The 19,394-nt window shown below is 34.5% G+C and overlaps 1 protein-coding gene across 8 annotated transcripts in view; it reads right to left on the bottom strand.

Annotated features, from left to right (window-relative positions):
* The window catches only part of MBP (myelin basic protein), a 266,252-nt gene that overhangs the window by 202,846 nt on the left and 44,012 nt on the right, over positions 1 to 19,394 (bottom strand). For 6 of the 8 annotated variants that reach the window (XM_056823552.1, XM_056823556.1, XM_056823553.1 and 3 more), the window contains one exon: positions 12,068 to 12,095. The exons of the other annotated variants lie outside the window; for them this stretch is intronic. The gene's annotated coding sequence lies outside the window, so the exon portion shown is untranslated. The remainder of the gene's footprint in view (positions 1 to 12,067; positions 12,096 to 19,394) is intronic. 8 annotated transcript variants of the gene reach the window in all.

Here is a 19,394-nt window from a genome sequence, read left to right as displayed (position 1 = left end):
GATAAGGTATTCTTTATGTTCCATAAAGCAAAAGGTATTAACTTATAATAATAGTACATACCTCACAGGGTTGTTATGAGAATCAAGTAAAATAACACATATGAAGTACTTTATAAACCTTAAAGTGATGAGTTATGCCAGCTATTACTATTCTTGGCAATATTAACTGCCCATTATTGCAATTATTAGCAAAGTAGCAATAATAAGCATAAGCATTACAAGTTTTCCAGTTAGTTTTGTTATGGACAATAGCTTTATAGGTTGAAATTATTATATGTAAAAGGGCAGACAAATTAGCAAATCGTGAAAATGAGGGGCAGCCAAAGGATAATGGAGAGACACATGGTGAGTGTGATCAGGGATGTATCACATGATAAAAAAAAAGTAGTTTTGAAGGAGAAGGCAATTAAAAGATAAAATCAAAGAAGTATAAAGTTGAAAAGAATAAGGTTTGGTCATGTGGCAAGAATGAGGAAAAACTATTGAATAGTATTTATGCTCCAGGACGCCTCAAGCAATGAGTGGATTCCTTGGGGTCATTTAGAAAGGTATGGATAAGAGGTGCACAGGACCAAAGGATCAGAGGGGACTAAAGATCTAGAGCTAGAAAGGTCCTCAGAAAACATTTGGTGCCTTCTAAAGCTCATTCTCCCACCCTCCAAAAATAGGCAGTCATGGGTGCATTGGGATCTATATCAGTAGAGGGGATCCTCACACTGATGGAACTCAGAAATCCACTAAGTAACGATACATTCAGGTAGACAGTGGCTCGTGTTTGGTTGCTACACCCAGAGTGATTTACCAGATTCCAGATGAATATAATGAAGTTTACCTCAATCTACCCTTAAGATTATAGAGTTAAAAATAACTTCAGCCTGGATGAAGGAGAATGACTTGCTGTTTCACTGAATGTAGAGTACTGAAAATAGGGAGTTAATTGTTATCCTGAAGTAGTAATCTTCTAGTGTATCTCCATAGAAAATACAGGAGCAGAGGCATGTTTCTGTCAGGACAGGGTACTTCAAATCCCACAGAATAAGAGATGGGATCACTTTGCTTCAGCAAATCTTAAGAAGCTATCTTATTTTCTGTGGAGTCAGGACCAATGTTCCCTATAACATTTTGAAGTTGTGAGTTAATCAACCATAACAAGAAGAAACAGCAGCAATTGTATAATGTTTTAAGGTTTATAAAGCTCTTTACAAATACTAACTCCTTTTATTCTATCAATAACACTGGCAGGTAAAATGCTACTATTATCCCCATTTTACATATGAGGGAACTGAGGCAGATAGAGGCTAAGTGATCTGCTCAGGGTCACATTTGAACTTTGTCTTCCCTGACTCCAGGCCACTTTATCCATTGAGTCCCCTACCATGTTATACATTATATCAATAATAGATATAACAACTGAGAATACGTACATATATATATGTTATCTATTATAATCACATTTGCAAACTTGCTCACCTGAATTATATTGCATGATATTAATAATTATTATTCTCCTGCATGATAATAAGATACAAATGATGAACAGCTCATAATTACTGATTTATCATATTTGCCAGGATATAAATTACCTTACTAAATCTCTATTTCTTTAAAATGAGATTTCTTAAGAGGAAATGTGTGCGGTACATATTAGTGCTTAATTAATGCTTTTTCATTCACATATATATTTGTGTACACATATGTTTATGTATATGTGTACATATACACATAAATGGGCATATAGTGAAAAAATTTTCAAAAATTACCAGATAGGGTAATAGATATAGAGTTTATTCCTTGGAGACCATTTAATCTAACTCCCTCATCTTACAAATATGGAAAATCAAAAACCTCATCCTCTACAACATTAGCAATAAGTGACATTTAGTTCCACTCCTCAAATGATAAATTCTCAAAGAATACAAGCTTCCACTTTTCAAAGGAAGAAATCCAAGCTATCATAAACATAAGAAAAAAAAACTTCAGTAATTAGAGAAATGAAAATTAAAGTGATCCTGAGTTTTTGGCTCATACCTGTCAGAATGGCAAAGATGACAAAAAAGGAAAATGATAAATATGAGAATTGCTATAGGAAAACATTGATGCACACTTTTAGTGGAGTTTTGAACTGGTCTAGCCATTCTGGAAAGCAATTTGGAACTATTTTCAAAATCACTAAACTGCATATCATTTTAGCCAACCATCTCTTTCTAGATCTCAGCACTAAATGGATCAAAGTAAAAATAGGAAAAGACATAAGTATAAAGATCCTATAAATATAGTGATATTCATAGGAGTTCCTCTAGATGTAGCAAAAAACTGGGAACTAAGAGGTGTCCATCAATTGGGGGAATGGCTGAACACATTGGTCTATGGATATAGCTGAATATTTTTGGATGGTTTCTGAGAAACCTAGAAAGACTAGCAGAGTAAAATGAGAAAAACCAGGAGAACAATTTATACATACAATAACAATATCATAAAGAAAAGCAATTTTGAAAGATCTGAGAATTTGGATCAATGTGAGGACCAACCACAAGTCCACAGGAAAAATGATGAAACAGACTTCTGTAAGAGTGATGATAGATTCAAAATGCAGATGTGGCATACTTTTTTGGGGAACAAATCCAACATGGGAGTATGTTTTGAACAGTTTGAACAGTTGAGTTCACATATTTTACAAAAATCCTCTCTTTTTTAACTTTTCCTTTCTTTTTTTCACCAATTTGATGTAGGGGAGGGGAGTGGAAAGAAGAAAAAAGAAATGCTTAACTGGGAAAAAATTTTCAAGATGTTAACAGAGGGATAATTACCTAAGGCGACCTATTCTACTTTTGAACAGCTTTAACTATTAGGAAATTACCAGTTAGCCAAGTTAACCTTCTCTTCTACAATTTCCCCTCATTACTCTGCCCTCTGAAGTCTAGCAGAACAAGTCAATCCATACGACAACACTTCAAAATTAAGATAATTATGATGTCTAGAGTAAACCTCCTCTTCTTCAAACTAAAAAAAAATTGCCATTTTTATGAATAGACCTACATGTGCCATGTTTTCCATTGTATTAGCATCCTTGTTACCCTTTTCTTTAAGTACTCCAGTTTATCAATGTTCTTCCTAGAATATATCACCTAAAAAGGCACCCAAAACTCAAGGAGGGATCTGTCATAAGCACCTATGACTTCCCTCATTCTGGATACTATAACTCTTTCCATATAGCAGAGAAGAGCATTAGCCTTTTTTTGGGGGGGGGGCACTGTCTCAATATATTTTTGCTTATATTTAACTTTTTGCCCATGAATTCCTCTTATATATCTTATCAAGTTATTAGTTTACTAACCATGTGATAACATACTATATTTGTCCTGTATTCATGTTTTATGCAGGATAGAATTTTTGTTGTTGTTGTTGTGGAAGTATGGATAATATTGTTTCAAAATATACAAATATAATTTGGTGTTTACCTTACATTATTTTTTTTTATTCTCTAATACTCTAGTCAGCATAAATATGTCACCTTTCCTGATACCTGACGTATGTAAAAGGAGTCCCTGTCATTTTAATAAGCCCCTTTAAGGTACTTCTCCTTTGTATCCAAAAAGGATTTGAAGTTTCCTTATATGTACACATATGTGATTATATTTTAAAGTTATGTGTATGAAGTTTGGTTGTTGGTGGTATTAAAGTCAGGAATATCATAAGGAAAAGAATAGCCTTGCTGACTGAGCTTAGTTTTGTTTCTGTGACTTATTTCTTCCTATTTATTTGTATGGGAGACTAAAACTATCTTTATTGTTGTTTTTATCATCATATCTGACTCTTTATAGTTCCTTTTGGGATTTTCTTGGCAAAGATAGTTTGCCATTTCATTTGCTAGCTCGTGTCATGGATGAAGAAACTGAGGCAAACAGGGTAAAGTGATTTGCCCAGGGACTCTGATCTTTCTGACTACTGGTCAGGTACTCTACCCACTGAGCAACCTAGCAGCAGTTGGTTGGGAAAGCAGATTCAAAACTGACACTTACTGTGTGTAGTTTAGCGATCAGATATAAATTTCAGTGTCAAAAATATTTTTAATTGTAAGTCAGAGTCAGGATCCTAGAAGAGACTACCCTTCAGGAGCAGGAAGTTATAGTTAAAAACAGATTTAATCCTGCAAGACACTAGTTAGATGAAGCTTGAATCTTGGAGACTGGAATCCCCTTTTAAAGAGGTAATGATTATTACAGCTAAGAATATAAAAGCAGTCAGACCCTCTTTATGGGAAGAAAAGCCTCAAGAGTGTTTTCCTTAGTTTTGTAACTGGGTATATCAGAGGTCTGCCTTCATAAAGAACTGTAGCAAAAATCCTTTGACTTTTATGCTACACCACCCTGTAAAGGAAAAGAAATGGTCCTGAATTAAGTAAACAACCATACCCTTCCATGGGTATGTCCTGGCCATGTATTTACTCTACACATGCCTCTCTAGGCTATATCTGCTCTTTCCACAAGTGCATATGTGTTTATGCGAGAAATCCTGTTTATGAGAGAAATATTTTATTGCTACTTTTCCTTTTATCAAATGCATTAACTAGGAATTAATTATTTTCTGTATATATAATCACAGAGTATCTGTAACCCAGCCTGTGAAATGGTAGGGATCCCTAGGGGCTACATTACATATGCATGTATACAATGCTTCCTTCTAGCATACTTCAAACTTGGTAAAGGATGATCCATTTTTATCTAATCTTATATAGTTGACACTTAACAAATGTTTGTTGAATTGAATTTAGTGATCACTTCTTTTATAGATTCTAAAAGGTGACTATTCTGAGATCTTATTCCCCAAAGGCTGATTTTTTTTCCCCTTACTAACCCAAAGCTGAGTTGCCTCATTCTCTATTCATGGCTTCTGGTCTTTCTAGTTCTTTTCCATCTAGCTCTTTCCCAAGCAGCTATAATTTTTCTCCATGGATGACCACTACACTAGAGGATTTGAGGAAGAAGAAATTCTAGGTTTCTTCTAGAAGAAAACTCTAGGAGCTCTGAATTAACTGTCCTCACATGGCAGCAGGATCACCTTGCTAAAAATTTGGATGAGGAATGGAGGCAAAGGTGAGAGAAGAGTGTACAAAATAGGTCTGGATACTCAGAGAATGGAGGTTTTGTGATAGAAGATGAGGTGGGGAAACGATTAAATTTAAAGGAGAAAGGGAGGGAAAGAAGGAAACCAACCCAAGTACTCTGTGGTTCCTTCTCATCAAAGTTCCTCAAATGCCCTAAAAAGTAAAAAATAAAACATATTTGCCCAGTAGACTAGTCACAGGAATAGCATAATTTCAGGGACAACTATCTCTTCCATTTCCAAACTGTCACCAAACTATTTATATGGGACACAAATCCTTTTATTCTATAATTAGAAATGAAAGTCTTAAAAATACAAACATTTGGGAAATTTAAGGCATTAATATGAATGGGTTTGAGCCCCAGCCTATGAATGGTACAAATGATATCAGATGTTTCCTGTTTTGATGGGCAAGAACATTGAGTCGGTGAACCTCAACGATTAGGGAGAGAGAAAAACCACTGGAGTTGGGGGGTGGGGAAAAAACAGCTGAAAGGATGAGAGACTTCAAAGTGTTTATGATGTTACTCAGAAACAAGTAGAAGCTCTATGTGGGTCACTTCATATTCAGGCACCCTTGGAGAATCATTTGATCATAGATCTAGTGCTGGAAGAGACTGGAAAGAAACCAAAGGCAAGATAGTTAAGTGATTTGCCTGAGGTGGCAGTAAATTGCATTGATAACATTTCAACCTAGGATCTTGGACTTCAAAGCCAGTCTTGTTTTTACTGTACTGCACTGCCTTGATAATAGCTTACTACTGGAATGCAAATATTCTTCTAGATTTTTGGAATTCCCTTTGGAAGGAATCACTACATAAACCTGCAGTGGACCCAATGCACTTGGTTGTATAACTTTCCAGTGGCAGTCAGCATCAAGGGAGTAGGATCAGAGAGAATAGAAGATGTATTTTTGTGTGTGGTGGGGATAATCTGGACCTGGAAGTGCTTTGGAAACCTTAAAACAGTGTATAAATGTTAACTATTTTTGGGATGGATTTTAAAATGGGGTGTATTATTCTTCTACCACTTGCCCCAGACCTTTTTTTTACTGCAAATTGAATACTTAAAAACTAATTTTCTTCCACCTTGCCTCCAAACTCTCCTCTCCTCCCGCAGAGCAGTTAGTATACGCAGCATTGGACTCTAGGTAGCTTCTTTATGAAGGATGTTCTCCACAGTAAAGAATACTCTGGGGTTCTGGGTTTTAGACTTTAAGGACCTAGTGTAAAACAATTTAAAAGTAAGGGACCTCTTATTGAGTAGTATTGCTTTCCCACCATATTGGATTCTTAAATGCCTTTGTGTATTATGTACCTCTTTGCCAGTTTGGTGAAGCCTACAGACCTCTTTTCAGAAGCACATTAAAAATGTATAAAATAAAAAACACACGATTACAAAGGAAATCCATAATATTAAAATATAGCTTTAGAAATATTTTAAAAAATAAGTTCAGACTTGAAATTAAGAATTTGTCTAGTCTGAGACATGCTGAAAATGTGTTCCCTTCTCAGGCACAATGAATGATCCCAAGATTTTGCAGTTGGATTAGTCTTATCCTAAGGTTTGGAAAAAGGTGGTTTGTTTGCCCAAAGCAATCTACAAAGGACTTTATTATCTTTTTTGAAGTATCCAGAGTCTGACACATGGAATCACTTCTGACACACACATGCTGCCAATTGAAAAGGATGGCATTTTTAAAGTGTAATCTGCAAACATTCTGCCTTACTTGTATCAGAAAAATTGCATGGAGACAAATGCTCTTATACCCATGTAACTTAATGGCTTTGGTGTCCTCCTTCCAAAGCGACATTTGCCTAGTTCTGTATTTAACATGGTTTAATTTACTAGCTGTGGGACGGGTGAGTCACAACCTCTGGGAGCTTCATGTTCTCATTCTGTTAAATAACAATAACAATAGTAATAGCTAGTATTTACATAGTGCTTACCACGTGCCAGGCACTGTGCTAAGTGCTGTACAATGATTATCTCTTTGGATGTTCATAACAACTCTGGGAGTTATTATCCCAATTTTACACATGTGGAAAGCGGGATAAACGGAGGTTAAATGGCTTGCCTAAGACCACACAGTTATTATGTGTCTGAGGCCATATTTGAATTTAGGCCTGTTTGCAGGACTCCTTTGCAACACTGAGCTGACACTGATGAAGACAAAAATAGGTGTAACTCTCCATATCACAGGTCTTTTCCCCAAAATTTCAATAAGAATTGCGGTTGTAGTAATCACAGCATTAGTTGCCAGTTTGAAGCTTTGAATTATATGTAAAAAGACCACACTGCTTAGCTTCTCTATAAACTTTTAAATAGGGAGTCTAATGTTTTTAAAAGGCATATACCGATATTTAAAGGCCATATACTTGAATTTGATTTTTTTTTCCATTGGGGGACAGGGAAAACTAGACACATAATTTCACTGGTTAAAAAGACCTCTTGCTGATAAAACCCATCTACCACTTCAGATTATACCCTTCTCTGCAATTTACAGTCCTAAAAGAATTATCCATGGGACTGAGAAGTTAAATGACTCTACAAAGGTAATACAACCATTGTATCAGAGGTAAGGCTTGAATTCAGGTCTCCCTGACTCTCTTTGCTACGCCACATTGACTTTTGAATTTCAGGTTCAGATATTCACATACACCACCTGCTTCCTATGTTTGTTGCCGTAAGTGATGACAGCCTTATTGTAGTGGTCTAAAGATTAGAGATGAATTCCTCCATGGCAATGGAGTTGACTGAACTAATTTTTAGTCCGAATCTAATTTCACATCAGACCCCCATTTATTTCATTTTAAAAGTAATACTCTTTTTTTAAAGTTAATTTTCCTGAGCACAGGCAAGGATGAAGTATTTTATGCAAATATTATGCTATTTTATCTGAATAGACATAGATTCCTTATCTGATCTAGAAAAGCACATAAAATCCTTATAAACATAATAAAATATATAATTGTGGCTATACTGATCTATTCTATAAAATGCTTTTACTTTTAAAATTATTAATTTTGTATCCATATAAAAATCTAACTAGAAACATGTTAAATTCTTACAAAAGAATGATATGCTATATATGGCTTACATAATTTTATTATAATGAAAGACAAACTCTTGAAAAGATAGGTCAATCATTATTTATTTTTTAAACATGACTTTGCATAATGCCCTACATTCTGTTATTTTAAAAAATTTTCTATATAAGAATATTTAATCAACATCTGATACTGATTGTCTAATAAACCTCATACGTAGTCTCTGAGGAAGAGATCTACATCTACTGTTAAATACAGTTTACCAGAAAACAAAACAAAAAAAACAAGCCATCTACTAAACCCATTAGCACACACCATCCCCACAGCACCTGCACTGTAGAGAGAAACCAAAGAAAAGGAAGACAGGTTCTTTCAGAACCTTCTGATCTAAAGGGAAGATGGTAAAAACTTAATCAACAATATATAAAAGGGATACAGAATGATATATAGGCCAAAGAAATAAGTTTAAAGAATCAAAGTGCTTACAGAAATAAATAAAAGATTGGAATCAAGCTGAAAAACTAAATAAATGGTATAAATTATAGGAATAGTTTTCAAATTATAGAATTTTTATCTAAATACTCAATTCAATAAATACTTATTAAGCTCTTACTGTGTGCAAAATACTTTGACTTTATTCATGCATCAGCATTCTTCCATTTTTCCTACCATCCAATGCACAGATTTAATGCTGATGCTCTTGGCATTTGCTATCAAATGCCAGTTATTCTCATGAAAACTTCTGATAGACTATCTTTTAAATGACAATTCAATTCAAATGTAGTCATCTATTTATTAATTTAAAAAACATTTATTGTATACTTATTGCAAGTATAATATAGTTCTGTAAGGTACAAAGTAAATGAAAATTGAGGTTTCTTTTTCTGAACATACATCCATACTAGATATCTATTTAAGACTGCAAATGCTGATAGTTTGGTCCAGATTGCATTAATTATAACCTATTTTTGGAAAACTTCCTAGAGAAAATCATTCAGGGTCATTCACAATTATTAGGACCATTAGCAGTAAAATGTAGAAATGGACCACAATTACTCCCTCTTCTGTGCTACTAAAATGGAAAATAAAATTACATCTACTGCCTTCAAATGAAAAACTAAAGGGTCAGAGAAGGAATGCTGGTTATGGAACACGGTGATTTCTCTTTCTTCAGAAATAGACTGGCGAGTGTCTTTCAACAGTTATGATGACTTTTGCCTGCACTGGGTGAATTAAAACAAATCCTACACAAAATCTCATTAAGCTGAGTTCAAACTGAAATCTAAAGTTCAGACTTGAAAACTTTGCTTGCTTGCCTTGTTTTATTTGAAATAGGAGACAAATGAAAATAACCCAGAACACACATAGAAAACGAAGTTTACACTGTGCCATGGTAGGCAGAAAAGCTAAGTGATATCTGAATATTTTAATAACAGTGTTCAGATCCTGGAGGGTGGGAGCACCACCCTCATAAGATCCCACTGGGCACACAGTGTGGTACACTAGAAACTAAACCAGCCCTAGAGGCAGAGAACCTCAGTTCACATCCATCATCTAAGATTTACTATCTGTGTCTAAGCACAAATCACTTAAACTCTGCAGCCCTTCTTTACTGCCTTGGTAAAATGGGGTACTAGGTATTGCTTGAACCCCCTTCCAGTTCTACAATCTGAAACTGAGTTGGATAAGGAGCATCTGACTGACAGGAGGAGAGCCAGAATAGAGTTAAGTAATGAACAATTAGAAGAGCAACTGAGCAGAAAATTAATGGTGTCATTGGAATTACATTTGGGTTGAGGAACCAAGCTGCATTCTACTTTTTATGACTTTTTTTTTTGCATTCTCTTCTAAACAAATGAAAAACTGGCTTATGAATTTGATAATGACCATAGGTTTATAGTGAAGCTCACTGGTTCTGATATTCTGAGAGCTTAAGGATAGAACTATTTTTTTTCCTTTACCAAAAAAGCAGCCTTTCCATGAAACATGGATCTCAGCAAAACTACTCAATTATTTGAAGTAGGTTTTATGTAATAGAAATAACTTGTATATTTTCATATATCTTTTGAATAATAATTTTCTTTGTATCATAAATGATAGATGATGTCTTGTAAAACAGAATGAAGTAAAACTAGCAATATTAGAACCAAATATTTTATTTGCTACAATTTAAAAAACTTGGTTAAATACTAAATGATGTCATATATACATTATGGTAGAAATGCAATGAATTCTATAATCAAATTCAACAGTATCTATTATGTATAAGTTATTGTGTAGGTATTAGCATTATAAAGATGAAAATGATATAATACTTTCCTTCAAGAAGTTTCCATTCTACCAAGGAGAAAAAAACATGCCTATGAATAAGTGAAAAATATTATATATATATATATGTACATATATATAATAAATGGAAAATGAGGAAGAAGAGAGAAGTGTAATTAGGGGCTCCAAGGGAGGCTTCACAGAAGTGGGAATGCATTTTAGACCTGGAATATGGAGAGAGGAAAGACAGTATAATGTTTTTCATGCATTGAAAACACTACTTCTATTGTTTATGATAATTTAAGGACCAAAAAGAGAGGAGAGGAAACTTCTGGTTTCTTAATTCAAAGATTTTCTCACCTTTGGTTTTGACTTTATTCACTAGAGAACCACTAAATGTTTTTGATGTTGATGGCAATGTGATCTGGCTAAAAAACTGTGCAAAGATTAATTTAACAGTCATATTTTTCAATAAAAGGAAATTAGGAGGCAGAAAGAGACTTTTTGCAATAGTCTTGCAAGAAGTAATAAGATCTTGAATTGAAACTATGGCAGTGGATGGAGGGAATGAACTGGAGGAAAACTGTTGAGGTAGCACCAATTTAATTATTCACTGAATATGGGAAGATAAAGGAGAGAGGGTCAGAGATAGCTCAGAGGTTTAAAGTATGGGTGCAATTCAATGAACATAACTAGGTGACTCAGAAAGAAGAGCAGATTTATGGGGAAAATGAATTCTATTTTGACCTTTTGGGTATACATGGGACATGAAGGTAGAGATGTGAGGTAAATGGTTAGACAATCAGGAGAAAGATCAGAGGAGACATCACTAAATCACACATACAATTCTGGTGTAAAAGGTCCCTTAAGTCATATAGTTAAAACTCTCACCAGATATAGTAATCACATATATAACATTACTGAAAAATAGTCACTCAGATTCTGTATGACACTTCTAGGGACAGATTTTTAACTCCACAAATAAGAGTGGACAGTTGCCTCTGGGCAACTAAGCAGTACAGTGGATAGGAGACAGAAAGACAAATCTTCCTGAGTTCAAACCTGGCCTCAGACTTTTACTAATTGTGTGACTCTGGGCAAACCACTTAACATTGTTTGCCTCAATTTTCTCATCTGCAAAATGAGCTGGAGAAGAAGAAAAACTATTCTAATTTCTCTGCCAAGAAAATACTAAACGGGGTCACAAAAAGTCAGACACAACTGAAAATACCTGAACATCAACAACTCATCTTTAGAACAGTTTCCCATATATTAACATAAAATTTGCTTACCTCTTATTGATCAAATACATTTTCATAAAGCTTCAAATTTTCAATGTATTTCTTTTTTGTTGTTATAAAACCCAACAAATCATCCAACTTTTGTCTGGAGGCAAGCAGTATATTCAAATAGAGAAATTCACAACTCTTCTAGAGGAGTACCATTATAAAAGTTCTTTGCAAGCATCCTAACTTGAATTTGTAGAAAGCATTATTAAACCATAGATGTCTTGTTATTAGAAAGGTAAAAGATTTTGTCAAAACTTGGAACTCATGCAATCACCTGAAACCTTAAGAGTAGCTAGGATTGTCAAGTCAGAGAATAAACACATTGAGAAAAAAAAATTGGGAATAGAGAATACCAACCTTGAAGAAGCCAGAGCAAGATGAAGAGCTAAAGAAAGAGACATAGAAAGAGCAATCAGAAAGCTAAGAAAAACAAAGAATACCAAGTGGCTTATAAATAAATATGTTGAATTTTACTTACTCTTTGAACTTATGTGACTTTAAATTTTCTTCCCACAAAAATGTACTGGCAATTCCTTCCTGTTATAAAACTTTTAATAATAAAATGAAATGGTCTAAGTCTTATCTTGCTGCTTCAGTCCCACTTCTTTCCTTCTAAAAATGTTACCAATATGAACTTTAAGCAATCCATTAGGTGGTATTTTTATTCCAGCAAAAAAAAGCTTTTATTTTGTACTGATTATAAACAAATTAGTGCTAAACATGATTCACTTTTATGGCTTGGAATGCATATGAACATGTGTTTGGAGAACTGGGCTATATGCCCAAGATGATACTGCTGAACTTATATGAACACAATCCCTCCCACTAAACCTTTGAAAATAATTAACTGCTGCCATATTCCACAAAAGGAATACATTTTTTAGTTTATTTTACTAGACACTCTTGATGATAATTCAATAGTAAATAAAAAAATAATAATCTTGGCTAACATTAAGCCTTAGAGACTCTATTCACTGCCAGTTCATCTCAGCATTATGCTTTCATGTGAGTTGAGCAATTTCCTGCCTCAGTCTCCCTTACTGGTAATGTTTATCTTCTAAATTATTGAGAAAGAACTGGTGGAAGCCTGACAATTTCTAGTTTATTTTTAGGAGGATCAAAAAGTATTATTGCCAGTAGCACATTTGCAGATAAATCTCAAATATTAATATAATGATGCAAAAGGAAAGCTTACATAATTCCAGCAAAAACATCTTGAAATCTTATTTTAATAGTTTTTTTTTTCAATCTTTCCACACTAAACTCTTTGCTTTTTAAAAGAATTAGCCACAAAGTAGCAAAATGGATGAATTTAAATTTTAATTCCTCTCTCTACCCTTTAATCTCTATTGGCAGGATATCGATAAATGGGAAATTGGAGAACAGATAGGAACCAAAAAAAGGAAAAGGGAAAAACAAAATGACCTGGCCAAATCTGTAAATTTATTAATTCATCTCTCAGTGACTTAAGATGCTCAGAATTGTATCTCTGCATCACAGAAAAACAGATTACTATTAAAAAGAACAACTAACATTCAGTGATGTGGAAATTGATGGATCTTTTAAAATTTACAGTTAATATTCACAAATCTGTTAAAGAGTGAAGGAAAAACCATGAATTTGGGGACATTTTTCTTCAGTGCTGATTTTTTTCTTGGGGGAAGGTAGTGTTTTATTTATATTAACTTTTAAATGCTTACTTTCTGTATTATAAATGTTGCTAAGTATTGATTCTGAGGCAGAAGTGTGGTAATGGCTAGGCAGCTTGGGTTAAGTGACTTGCCCAAGATCACAAAGTAAGGAAGTGTCTGAGGTCACATTTAAACCCAGGACTTTCCATCTCTAGGCCTGACATTCTATTCACTGGTTACCTAACTGCCTCTGTAATATATATATATATATTTTTACTTACATGTCTCACAAATGTTTTGCTTCTATCGCCTTCCCCTTCTCCCTTCCTTCTATCAGTTCCCCTTCATTTCTTTTTAGTGTCATTTTTTACTACTTTTCAGTTCTCCCTTCTAGCTACCTAGTATCTAACCTTTGCTGTTTAGGGTATGGGCAAAGATCCCAGAATTTAGAACTAGAAAGGACATTAGAAATTATCAATTTCAAACACTTCCATTTTATAGCCAAGGAAACTAGGACCCAAAGTTTTTACCTTTTCAGGTATCCATGTAGCAAGTAGCTGAGATAGGTCACCCAATTTCAGAAACCAAGAGGGCACATTCTAAATGATACAGGCTTCCTCACATCCCTATACTCACTGTCTTCATCTGTTAATTAAAATGTGCAATTCTCCATTTCTTTAAGTGAGGCAGTGAGGTGGCACAGTAGATAGAGTGCCAAGCCCAGAGTCAGAAAGGCTCCTCTTCCTGGAGTCAAATCTGGCCTCAGACCCTAGCTCTGTGACCTTAGCCAAGACCCTTAACTTTGTTTGCCTTAGTTTCCTTAATTGTAAAATAATTTGAAGCAGGAAATGGTAAACCATTCCAGCATCTTTGCCAAGAAAACCACAAATGGGATCATGGAAAGTCAGAGAAGACTGAAAAATGACTGAACCACAACAAATTGCTTTAAGCAATAATTTCTGCTTTCAAAAAGTCTTGGTAAAGATGGAAGAGAAAAAGTAGGGTTCTCCTAAATTTTTCTTCCTAAATAACACTCCAAAACTAATTCTAGAGACCACACAAAAGAATGAGATGAAAAACATATTCCTGCCCAAGACAACTTGGAAGGTCCACAAGAAAGGTCTGTTGTACCAGGGTGGGTGAAGTACAGCCCTGTACTGGACAAGTATAGCAGGCCTTCTGGGCAACCGAATCAACATTAATGGCTTCTGAAACTATCAGCTCACAGACAGTAAAGATAGGACAACTGGTCAGAAAAAGACTTCAGGGTCTCTTTGCTAGCACCGAGTGCAGGATGCTGTTGCATTACCCTCACATGGATTTGGGTCTCAGTCCCAGTGCAAGGAGGAACATTAGCATACCAGAGTTTACAGCCTCAGGGAAATGCATTGGGAAAAAGAGTGCTAGTGGTTGCTCATAGACCAGAGCACAATTCAACACAGTTAATTAATCTCTCCTTAGATCATACCACTTTGGAAGAACTGAAAACTTAACACACCCAGAACTAGCTCTGGAAATAGCTGCCCAAAAAAGTCAAAAATTTCAGACAGCACCTACTCTGGCCTGAGAACACAGCCCAACTGAGGCATAAAATTAAAACCAAGAAATAGGCTGGAAAAATAAGCAAGCAACAACAAAAAGAGGACCTAACCACAAAATATGGTTACACATGGTAACAGGGAAGATCAAAATACAACCACAGAAGAAAATAAAATCAAAACACAGTAAAAAACCTCAAAGAAAAATGTGAATTGGTATCAGTACCAAAAAGGTTCTAGAAAGGTTAAAAAATAATTTAAAAATCAAATAAGAGAGGTAGAAGAAAAATTGGGAAAGGAAAGTGATGCAAGTAAATCATGAAGAAAAGAGTCAACAGTATGGTAATATATAGAACTAGCCAAGTGGAAAGAAAGGAATAAAATCTCAATGAAGAAAAGAATATCTTAAAAATTAAAATTGGGCAAGTGGAAAGTAATGACTTCATGAGATATTAGGAAACAATAAAACAAAGTCAAAACAATAAAAAAGAAGAAAATGTGAAATATCTCATTAGAAAAACAACTGAGCTTTCTTGAAAAAAGATAAAAAAGAAATAATTTAAGAACTATTCAGCTACTTGAAAACCATCTTTAAAAAGGAGCCTAGAAGTCATATTTCAAGAAATTATCAAGGAGACTTGCCCAGATATTCTGGAACCAGAGATAAACTAGAAATGGAAAGAATTCACTCCTGAAACCTACTGAAAAAGGTCCCACAATGAAAACCCCTAATAATATCATAGCCAAATACCACAGCTCCCATGTGAAGGAGGAAATATTGGAAACAGTCAGAAAGAAAAATAAAATCAAATATTGTGGAGCCATGCTTAAGATCACAAAAGATTTAGTAGTTTCACCGTAAAGGAGAAAATATGATATTCTGGAAGGGAAATGTGTTAGTATTAAACCAAGAATCACCAACCCAGCAAAACTGAGTATGATTCTTAAGGGGGGAAAATGGATATTCAATGAAATAGAGGACTTTCAAGCATTCTCAATGAAAAGACCAGAGCTGAATAGAAAATTTGACTTTCAAATATAAGACTCAAGAGAAGCACTAAAAGCTAAAAAGAGAAGAGAAATCATAATGTTTACATTTTTAAATGGAAAGAAGATACATGTAACTCCCAAGAACTTTGTCATAATTATGGCACTTAAAAAGAGTATACATAGGAAGAGGACACAGGTGTGAATTGAATATGATTGTTATTTAAAAAATAAAATTGAGTTGTGATAAAGAGGAATACACTTGGAGAAGGTAGAATGTAGTTAATTATTTCACATAAAAGAGGTTTGAAAGAGCTTTTGCTGTGAGTGATAGGGAATATGAAGGGAGCTCTTGAACCTTCCTCTAATAGAAATTATCTTAAAGAAGGAATAACATACACATTTAAGCTCAGTATAGAAATCTATCATGCCCTACAGGAAAAAAGGAAGGGGTGAATAGGTTAAAAGAAAGGGGAAGTGATAGAAGGGATACTAGATTAGGGAAGGCAGTAGTAAGAAGCAAAAACCTTTTGAAAACACACAGGGTAAAAGGAGACAGGAGGGAAATACACACTAACCATAACTTTGAAAAAAATTTCCAGCAAGTTTCTCTAATAAGAGTCTCATTTCTCAAATATAAAGAGACCTGAGTCAAATTTATAGAAATACAAATCATTCCCCAGTTGTCAAATGGTCAAAAGAAATAAACAGGCAATTCTCAAACAAAGTAATTAAAGCTCTCCATTGTCATGCAAAGAACTTCCTAAATCACCATTAATCAGAGAAATGTAAATTAAAACAATTCTGAGATACCACCTCAAACCTGTCAGATTGGCTATTATGACAGAAAAGAAAAATGACAAAACTTGGAGAGGATGTGGGGAAAGCCAGGATATTGGAGGAGCTATAAACTACTTCAGGAAGGCGATTTGGACCTATGCACAAAGGGCTATAAAACAATACATATCTTTTGACCCAGCAATACCATTACTAGAAGTGTGTCCCAAAGAAATTTTAAAAAATGGGAAGGACCTATATGTATAAAAATATTTAAATAAGCTCTTTTTATGGGGGCAAAGATTTGGAAAGTGAGGGGACACCCATCAATTAGGCAAATGGCTGAGTAAGTTATGGTATATGATTGTAATGGAATATTATTTTGCTGTAAGAAATGACAAGCAGAAGGGGTTCAGAAAAACATGGAAAGACTTACAGAACTGAAGAAGAGTGAAATGAATAGAACCAGGAGAACATTATACAGTGACAGGAATATTGTACAATGAACAAATGTGAATAACAGCTATTCTCAGCACCACAACGATCCAAAACTATCCCAAAGGATTCATGATAAAAAGTGCCTTCTACTTCCAGAGAGAAAGAACTGAATCTGAATCTAGACCAAAACGAATGTTTTTCACTTTCTTAATTTTTTTCTTAATTTTCAATAAATAATATGGAAAACTGTTTTACATGATTGCACATGTAACATCTATCTGAGACTGCTTACCATCTCAAGGTGGGGGAGGAAATTATGGATAGGGGAGGGAGAGAATTCAAGACAATATGTTTTGGAAAATGTTGGAAACTTTATATATATATATTTAGGGAAAAAAGAAAATTAAGTTAAAAAATAAATACATTTATGTATTAGTGACTCACATAGGACTGGGAATTTCAGGTTTGTTGGAGAGTTGTTTGGAGCCTGACCCTGTCAGATGATATTACCCAATGGTATGTATATGAGTCATAATGTTAATATGTTAGTTTACTTTTTAAATGGCAGTTGTTACTGACCCATTTCAGAGCAACTTTGGCTGTGAAGTACTGATGCTAAAATTTTACGATAGAGACTTTTCCATCTTACCCATAGCCATGGTTTCTAAACATAATGGATATGAACAAATCTTGTCTCAGCTCTTACCGTTCATAATTTAAGTTCAATCCAAGGATCATAACTCCTATGGGGCATTTTCTCAACCCATGTGACAGCTAGTGCATATTTATATATAGTAAATATGTACTTTAAATTTGGTTCTACTTCTTTGTCAGTCATTTATCTTTATGAATTAGTTTTATTTGTTTTCCATTGTCCTTGGTGAGCTGCAATAATAATGTCTTTTCTATACTCTCATTGCAGAAAGGTACCAAATAGATTTTCTCTTACAAGTACAAATCCTTTTAACATAGTTTTGCAAATGGCAGTGACATTTATTTAAATTCAAGCGTTCACCTTTCCACTATAATACTTTCCTACAATTGGAAATAAATTGCTCATACTTTCCCCACATGTGGATATTAGATATTTTGATTATATTTGTGCTCCTAAAGAGTTGTTTTGGGGTGGCATCCTTGAAAGCAGTTATTGGACTGTATGGATGTCATCACTATGCAGGGCTTTAAAAAAATCAGTCATGATTACATTCAACCATTTGCCATTTAAACATGCTACCCAAAACTAACTGAAAGTAGTAATAAGGTTGGTGATAAATGGAGAAAAGAGTAATAGCAAATTTTTATTTTATGTTTGAAGTCACAAAAGCAGAGAGAAAGTTTAGGTCAACTTGTGGCTCTATTTCAAAATTTGTCATGAGTCCAAGTCATATTACTGAAAGTTAGAACATTTTAACAACAGTCTGATAGCCTCAAAATATTTTGTTTATTGTTGTATTGCTTTAACAGCAACATGGCATAAACAATATTTTCCATATCACATAAACACACAAAAAAACCCAACCTATAATAACACCCAAAACACACCTTTTCTTCTAAATTTCTCCAACAAAATTATCAGCTGAACTTGTCATTTTTTCATCTTGTAACCCTTACACAGCTACTTATCCCTTTTGACTCAAAGCCTAATCTTCCTCTTCACTGTATTACTTGTATATCTAAATAGAAAACTATCCAAGATTGATTGGTATTAGCTTTATCTTATTTGGTGATCCTTCTCCTTACTTCTAGTGCCCGGAGTTATCTATCCCGTGGATCTTTCAGGTTTAATCACCCTTGTCCTTACTTCCTCTCTTTCTCTTAGTCACTACTAAAATGTGAAGGATTTGAACGTACAAGACTTCTGTAGCAATTACAGTGCCACTTGGAATGTTCAGTCTGCACTGAGCTGAGGTGACTAAGCAGTGAATACTGATAGACTAATGATGCGGTGAATGATGCCACATGCACCAACTAGTTCAGATCTACCATGATCCAGGGATGCCCCTTATAGTTTGAGGTCATAACCACTAATACTAGGTTATATCCTGTTCATTTCAAGGCATGTTACAATTTCATTGTAGTTTGAGTCTTTCCTCCTGTGACTACATTCTCCAATACAATCAGGATTTCCTTAGTCCCTAGTAATCTTAAAAACTGAGCTGACTAAAAAAAATGGGTATCTTTGTGTGCCAGGAGAAGTTGCTAGGACCTGGCTAGATTTTGTCATAGCTGGGCTGCTCTAGGAAAAAAAAATCTCTAAGGATCCTTATCATAAGTAGTGCTAGAGTTACTACCTCTCAGATTATGCACAGTCTC

Source organism: Monodelphis domestica, chromosome 3, assembly GCF_027887165.1.
Source record: "Monodelphis domestica isolate mMonDom1 chromosome 3, mMonDom1.pri, whole genome shotgun sequence".
NCBI classification, from domain to species: domain Eukaryota; kingdom Metazoa; phylum Chordata; class Mammalia; order Didelphimorphia; family Didelphidae; genus Monodelphis; species Monodelphis domestica.
This window is presented reverse-complemented; position numbering and strand designations above follow the sequence as displayed.